The sequence below is a fragment of the Podarcis liolepis genome (genome assembly GCF_965112155.1).
Source record: "Podarcis liolepis genome assembly, chromosome: 4".
NCBI classification, from domain to species: Eukaryota; Metazoa; Chordata; class Lepidosauria; order Squamata; family Lacertidae; genus Podarcis; species Podarcis liolepis.
This window is the reverse complement of record NC_139558.1, coordinates 97,082,168-97,090,101: the sequence shown is the minus strand read 5'-3', so window position 1 is coordinate 97,090,101 and position 7,934 is coordinate 97,082,168. Positions and strand designations below refer to the sequence as shown.

At 45.1% G+C, this 7,934-nt stretch overlaps 1 protein-coding gene across 3 annotated transcripts in view; it reads left to right on the top strand.

The window, feature by feature from the left end:
• The first annotated feature begins 2,660 nt into the window (after positions 1-2,660).
• Positions 2,661-7,934, top strand: part of CAPN5 (calpain 5) — an 85,798-nt gene continuing 80,524 nt past the window's right edge. For all 3 annotated transcript variants that reach the window (XR_014525183.1, XR_014525184.1, XM_083499644.1), the window contains exon 1: positions 2,661-2,764. The gene's annotated coding sequence lies outside the window, so the exon portion shown is untranslated. The remainder of the gene's footprint in view (positions 2,765-7,934) is intronic.

Below are 7,934 nucleotides of genomic sequence, written 5' to 3'. Positions count from 1 at the left end.
TCCAGGCTAAACATGCCCAGCTCCCTTAGCCGTTCCTCATAAGGCATTGTTTCCAGGCCTTTGACCATTTTGGTTGCCCTCCTCTGGACACGTTCCAGTTTGTCAGTGTCCTTCTTGAACTGTGGTGCCCCGAACTGGACACAGTACTCCAGGTGAGGTCTGACCAGAGCAGGATACAGTGGCACTATTACTTCCCTTGATCTAGATGCTATACTCCTATTGATGCAGCCCAGAATTGCATTGGCTTTTTTAGCTGCCGCGTCACACTGTTGGCTCATGTCAAGTTTGTGGTCAAGAGATCAGCTGATCCCCAGTCACCAAATTACTTGTCAGCTGACCAGGGAGGGGGAATTTGTATCGGCACCAGGGATGCTGTAATTGCATCCTGCATTGAAGATTTGGCATTGAGGATGGGGGTCAGGCTAGAGGACGTCCAAGATCCCTTTGCTACCCCAACACGCTATGACTGCAACCTCAGGCCCATGCACGTAAATGAAAATGCACAAAACATGTCCATGTGGTGTAGGTGTGTAGTCATGTTGATATGTACAGTATAGGTAGGTATTATATAGAGTAATGTAGGTATGCTTTATGCTATGAAAATAAGGTAGTTATTTGTGTGTGTGTGTTGTGTAAATGGTGGGACGCAGGTGGCGCTGTGGGTTAAACCACAGAGCCTAGGACTTGCCGATCAGAAGGTCGGCGGTTCGAATCCCTGAGACGGGGGTGAGCTCCCATTGCTCGGTCCCTGCTACTGCCAACCTAGCAGTTCGAAAGCACGTCAAAGTGCAAGTAGATAAATAGGTACCGCTCCGGCGGGAAGGTAAACGGTGTTTGCGTGCGCTGCTCTGGTTCACCAGAAGCGGCTTAGTCATGCTGGCCACAAGACCTGGAAGCTGTACACCGGCTCCCTCGGCCAATAAAGCGAGATGAGCGCCGCAACCCCAGAGTCAGTCACGACTGGACCTAACGGTCAGGGGTCCCTTTACCTTTACTATTGTGTAAATGTGTATGTATGTGTTTTATATGTTAATAAAAATTAAAAAAGAAAGAAAATGCACCGAACATGCAGTGCTCATGATCTGACTTCTGTGGTCTTATCCCGTTCCACAATCACTGACTGGACCGTAAGAGTTGCTGGATATATCTCAGCCGAAACTGTTGCGTCATCTTCTTCCATCTATTTTTAAACTTCTTTTATTGCATGTAGCAGCAACATAACAGCATTCTGTGGTCAAGCCATACAAAGATAACATTGAGCTGCACGATAATAAAGGATGTCGTCATTGCAAATGGAGTTTGTGTGTTTACACAGGGCGTATTACTAATACAGTAGATGAATGCAACAAAATCCATGGTACAGTGTTGCTGGTTCTGCTTTCTTTTCTTTTCTTTTTAAAGTAACTGGTATGGGTGGAGAAACCTCTGCAGCAATGCACAGTGAAGGGATGGTGGCCTGACTCTGACTCTTGCTGAACATTGTCGTTTAGTCGTGTCCGACTCTTCGTGACCCCCTGGACCAGTCCACGCCAGGCACTCCTGTCTTCCACTGCCTCCCGCAGTTTGGTCAAACTCATGCTGGTAGCTTCAAGAACACTATCCAACCATCTCGTCCTCTGTCGTCCCCTTCTCCTTGTGCCCTCCATCTTTCCCAACATCAGGGTCTTTTCCAGGGAGTCTTCTCTTCTCATGAGGTGACCAAAGTCTTGGAGCCTCAGCTTCAGGATCTGTCCTTCCAGTGAGCACTCAGGGCTGATTTCCTTCAGAATGGAGAGGTTTGATCTTCTTGCAGTCCATGGGACTCTCAAGAGTCTCCTCCAGCACCATAATTCAAAAGCATCAATTCTTTGGCGATCAGCCTTCTTGATGGTCCAGCTCTCACTTCTGTACATCACTACTGGGAAAACCATAGCTTTAACCAGGCATAGGCAAACTCGGCCCTCCAGATGTTTTGGGACTACAACTGCCATCATCCCTAGCAAACAGGACCAGGTGAAAGAATACAATTTCTTCAGGGTCCATTCAATGACATCCCTATATCAGGGTTAGTTAACCCTTTTTTTTAAAAAGCTTGAGAGGGCCACATTCACCTATGCACACGCTTACATGTGAACAAACACACAGCCCTGCCATGTCTGATCTGTGCAGCTCAGCTAAAGAGATCAGCTGATCCGCATTCACCAAATTACTTGTCTGCTGACCAGGGAGGGATGATGGGAGTTGTAGTCCCAAAACATCTGGAGGGCCAAGTTTGCCTATGCCTGGCTTTAACTCTACAATCCTACGATTCCACTGGTGGGAGCCAGGGCATTCTATCGGGAAAGGCAAACGAAAGTTCTTTATGCAATTCATAAATTCCGCGGAAGAATTCAATGCAATCCATTCTGTGGAAGGTGGCAATATTGCTACGTGACATCCTCGGGATCTAAGCAGGGCTTACTCGCGAGTAAAAGCAGCCCGAGGAAGGAGCGTACCCTTAAGAGTCCCTGGGCGACCCGCTCTTGCACGTGCCTAAGTTAAAAACCCCACGGAGTTACTTTCCCCCGAGCAAAGGACTGAATGAACGAATTCTGTGAATGGAAACGCTCCCACGCATAGCAGCTGCCGCTTGCTAGGCGCATGCGCCGACTGCAGCCCCTCCCCCTCCCCATGCCCCGCCCATTGCCTCCCGAAGCCCCGCCCCGTGCAAGCAAAGTCCTGGAGAGAGGGGAGCTCAGGAGAAAAGAGACCAGATTCTGCAGGAGCTGCCTTTCCTGGGAGGAAGGTAAGGCAAAGCGGATCCGGAGTGAATCCGGTTTCTCTCTTGTGCATGCGGTGTGTGTGAGCTTTGCAGCAGCCCCCCACTCTCCTGTGTCAATGCCATGGGACTCGAGGGAGGGAGAGAAAGCTGCTCTCTCTTCCCCCTCTGGACCCGCAGAAAATCTCCTGCATCTGCACGCATCTTGCATGTGTGTATGCGCGCACACGCAGACAAAGCGAATGGGAAAAGCGCGGGGTTTGCGGAGACGCATTCGTCTTTCGTTTTCTGTTCTTTGGAAAACGGGGAGGATGCAGATGTTGGGCTGATGAGGGGAAGGGGAGAGGATGAAGAGACTTCCTTGCCCACAGAAAACAAAAGATCCTTCCCTTTTTGCTTTAAAGTCTTGTGACTAGGATATTGGTGCATGCTTGCTTGGTGATTGATTGATTGATTGATTGATTGATTGATTAAGAGGAAGGCGGTCAGCAATCGGTAAGAGGAATCCATCTACCTGGAAGGAAGTTCTGCTGGGTCCAGTGGGGCTTTACTCTCGAGCAAGCTCTCCTTGCAGGAGGAAGAGCAGAAGGCTTGCAACTGGGATCCTGCGATCTCTTTGCACTGCTGTTCGTTTGTGCACGCGCAAAAACCACACAAACACACCTGCGATTTTGGGAACATGCTTCGTTTTAGATCGCTTTCCCCTCAAAACTCTGAGGTCTTCGACACGCTCTGTGCTTCCCTGAATTGCAGTGAGTTTCCAGGGGGTCGATTTTGCTTCCTCCTGGGCAGAAAAAGTCCTGTATCGTCTGGATGAGGCGCGTTATGTAACAATTGTCTCCAGGTGTTCAGGTTGAGAGGCGAACTCACCTGCCAATGTCCTCTGTCCCCCCAATCAACATCACGTTCCTTTCGTTCAAAAGCATTTTTTAAAATCACCTTTTATACAAAGTAGCTAACATGGTGCTTTTCCGGATGAAGACGTATCCTAAATGATAAACCCCTATCCTGGAAGCTGTTTCTGCTAATAATAATAATAAAAAAATAAAATAAAAATAAAAATAAATTTTATTTATACCCCGCTCTCCCCAGCCAAGACCGGGATCAGGGCGGCTAACAACCAATAATCAAACCAAGTTGATTAAAATACAATTTAAAAACAAGATTAAAACACAACATTAGGGTGCACCTTCTTCACAGGAGGAGAAAGGAAAAAGAAAGTCAGAAAAGATCTAGCTTGTTTGCTTGTCTTAGAATTGTAGAGTTGGAAGGGACACCAGTGGTCATCTAGCGTAACCCCCTTGCATCTGCATGCAAAGTAAAATTGGGGTGTTTTTTTTGTTGGGGGGAGGGGCCGGAAGCAGCATACGGATATGTGAACCGAATTGTTGTCTTAGGCGATTATGAGCCTACTTTTGTCAGAAGGTACAGGGCATATGCGTCTCTAAAGAGTGTGTTTTGATAGTAAAATAACTGCAAGGCAACAGAAAAGATTGAATCAATGCCTGCCGCATTAAGTCACAGCCCTCCCTATTTAATAAATACCTCCCATTAATCCACAGACCAGTGTTTCCTTTTTTTAAAAAAAACAGTTTATTAACCATCTTATTTTACATCTGTATACATTCTCTTATTACATCGCATATCTTATTTATAGCATAACTTCCAACATGTATACAAAGTTTATATTCAAAATTTATATATCTATAAAGAAAAACACAAAACTATTCCCAGATCATATATATACCAACACTACAGACTTCCTGTCAATCACGTTGTAGAATCCTTTTTTTACAGATGAATGTACTCTTATTGTTATATATTTCTTTGCATTTTATCTACTACATTCGTATATCAAATAGCACCCTTCATCTTGTTTCTCAATTCGATTTCTCTCCAACGTCAATCAAATGCCAGCATAGATAGAGAACCTTTACTGTATTTTTGAACATATACCGTATTTTTTGCTCTCTAAGACTCACTTTTCCCCTCCTAAAAAGTAAGGGGAAATGTGTGTGCGTCTTATGGAGCGAATGCAGGCTGCGCAGCTATCCCAGAAGCCAGAACAGCAAAAGGGACCGCTGCTTTCACTGCGCAGCGATCCCTCTTGCTGTTCTGGCTTCTGAGATTCAGAATTTTTTTTTCTTGTTTTCCTCCTCCAAAAACTAGGTGCGTCTTGTGGTCTGGTGCGTCTTATAGAGCGAAAAATACGGTATCTTATATCTATCCCAGTGTTTCCTACTGTACTCTGTACAGGTCCTGGAAGTCGAGTTTCTAGTCCTTGTGATAGAGGGATTGTGTCTCAAAAGAGAGCCCTGGGAGTTAAAAAAACAAAAGCAGGGTTCTCTCCTAAATAATAAAAGGCATATATAGAGTTATTCTCTCCCCCTCCACCCCTAACTGGTGATTTTAGACTAGATGATGTCTTGCTTGTGGAAGAATCTCCTCCTGAGCAAAGGGTGTGACTCTCAAGAAATTAAGCATCCTCATATATGGCATGCGGGTGGCGCTGTGGGTTAAACCACAGAGCCTAGGGCTTGCTGATCAGAAGGTCGGCGGTTCGAATCCCCGCGACGGGGTGAGCTCCCGTTGCTCGGTCCCTGCTCCTGCCAACCTAGTAGTTCGAAAGCACGTCAAAGTGCAAGTAGATAAATAGGTACCACTCTGGTGGGAAGGTAAACGGCGTTTCCGTGCGCTGCTCTGGTTCGCCAGAAGCGGCTTAGTCATGCTGGCCACATGACCTGGAAGCTGTATGCCGGCTCCCTCGGCCAGTAAAGCGAGATGAGCGCAGCAACCCCAGAGTCAGCCACGACCGGACCTAATGGTCAGGGGTTCCTTTATCCTACTTAACAGGGGTTTTGCAGTTTCTCTGTTCCAAGCATTATCAACTCTCTGCTTTCGTTCTCTTTTTGCCCATCTCAAAGCTTTCCTCGGGGGTTTTCCTCTGAAAACCCACCAAACCACTTCCTGTCCTTTCACATGACTTGAGACGATCCAGAATTTATTTTTCTTTCCGAGGCAAGCAGGCAATCTGCATTCCTGGGTTGTGTGCACTCTGGATACATTGAAAGCAGTTTTGAAACACATTTGCCTTTCATGGCTTCCCCCCAGAAAATGCTGGGAACAGTTGTGCCTTGAGGGGGCTGGGAACTGTAGCGCTACAGTGCAAGCTACAGTTCCCAAGATTATTGGGCCCGGGGGGGGGGGGAGTCATATGCTTTAAATATAAGGTGTGTATGCAGTCCTGAGCCACGCTCTCTATTCTGCTAGCTTGGCATTCTCCAATCTTCCCATTAAATGCAGACGGGATGCTTTTAAGACGGGGTCTCTGGCCCTGTTGGCACATGCAAGTCATTGCTTGATGATGTATCAAGGGAGGAAACAGGCGCAAAATCCATTGCAAATTAAATGGGTTTCACTTCGCTTCTGATCTGATGCCCCACCTCCACCCCCACCCCAGTTGAGGAATATTCAGTATGTTGGCTGATGGCTGTGTCTGTGGGTCAGCCCCGACATGCAATTTTATTGCTGGAGGACATGAAGTTAGAAAAGATGAATGTGCCTCTGAGCACTGGGAGAGTGCATTCCTCGCCGCCAGGGTGGATTTGATTTAAATAAAATCGATTTAAATCAGAAAGACTTGATTTAAATAATTTCTTTTTACAGAAAGACTCATTCTTGCTAGTGTAATCTGAATATTTACAGCCAGATGAAGGTTTCATTTTTGGAATAATAACTTTTCAGAGTAGCTTTTACAGTTATATCAAAAATTACTGATTTTGTTATACTGTTAGAAATGCATAGGGACAGATAATTATGAAATTGTTGTGAGGTTTAAGAAGTTAACTGTTTATGTTTGGACAACTTTTCCGCTGGAAGGAGAAAAACAATCATTTCCTTAATAGCAATTTAAACAATTTATTTAACTGAAACTATAACATTATAGCATATGTATCCATGTTTGTTAACTGATGTGGTTAAACAATTTAAAAAACCCACAAAACTTAGACTGAGTTTTCGCACACATGAAAAACTTAAAACAAATCCTTATTTCCTGATGAATAGCCTTTGGACTATAATGTAACTTAAATAGAAAACTATCTTTAGAAAGATTTTCCCTCCAAAAGCATATAATTTTTTTCTTTCTTCTTTTCTTTTTCTTTTTCTTTTTCTGTTATTTCTTTATATATCTGACTTAGTATCTGTATCTGTAAAAAATGTAATAAAAATATTTTTTTAAAAAACCAAAAGCATATAATTTTTAAAATCCGACTTAATTTTTAAAAAATCCGATTCAAATAAATAAAATTCTGATTATTATTTTTTTGACCATTGATTTTTATCCATCCTGATCACCGCAGAGTGGTCAGCAGTCAGAGGGTAACAACTTTCAGTTCATAAAATGTTTCCTCTTCTGGTTTTTTTCCCAGGAGGAAAGGACCCAATGTGGAAACCAAAAAGGGAGAAAGTCTGCGGTGGGCAAAATATTATTCAGCCCAAATTGTTTCGATAACAGAGAGACTCCAGTCTCCAGTAGCATCTTTGGTTAAAGGGATCAGACAGGAAGTGAGGAGGGGAGACCTCATTGTATAACCCCTAGAGCAGAGTGGGGAACCAATCCCCTGCCCCCAAGGCTGCACCCCCTTGTAGACTGTGTTAGAAACTCAGATATATAAGCTAGGTACCAAAAAGCACCTGAAATCTAGGTTGCAATCGCCCTAACGGAATGTCTATTTGTCAGGGCTTGGGCTAGATCAAACTCAACCCTCCAGCTGTTTTAGGACTACAACTCCCATCATCCCTAGCTAACAGGACCAGGGGTCAGGCATGATGGGAATTGTAGTCCCCAAGCAGCTGGAGGGCTGAGTTTGGGGATGCCTTTACTAGATTCTACAATCCTACGATTCCATGATCCCAACTGCATTGCTTGACTGCAGCTTGCTCTTAGAACAGCTCCCTTGTCCCAGTATGCGAGAAGGAAAGAGACACACAGTGGAAATGGAAATGTTGTTAACTACAGTGGTACCTCTGGATGTGAACAGGATCCGTTCCGGAGCCCTGTTCTCATCCTGAAGCGAACGCAACCCGTGTCTGCGCATGCGCGGGTCACGATTCGTCGCTTCCGCACATGCGCGTAACGTCATTTTGAGCGTCTGTGCATGCGTGAGCGGCGAAACCCAGACGTAACACACTCCGT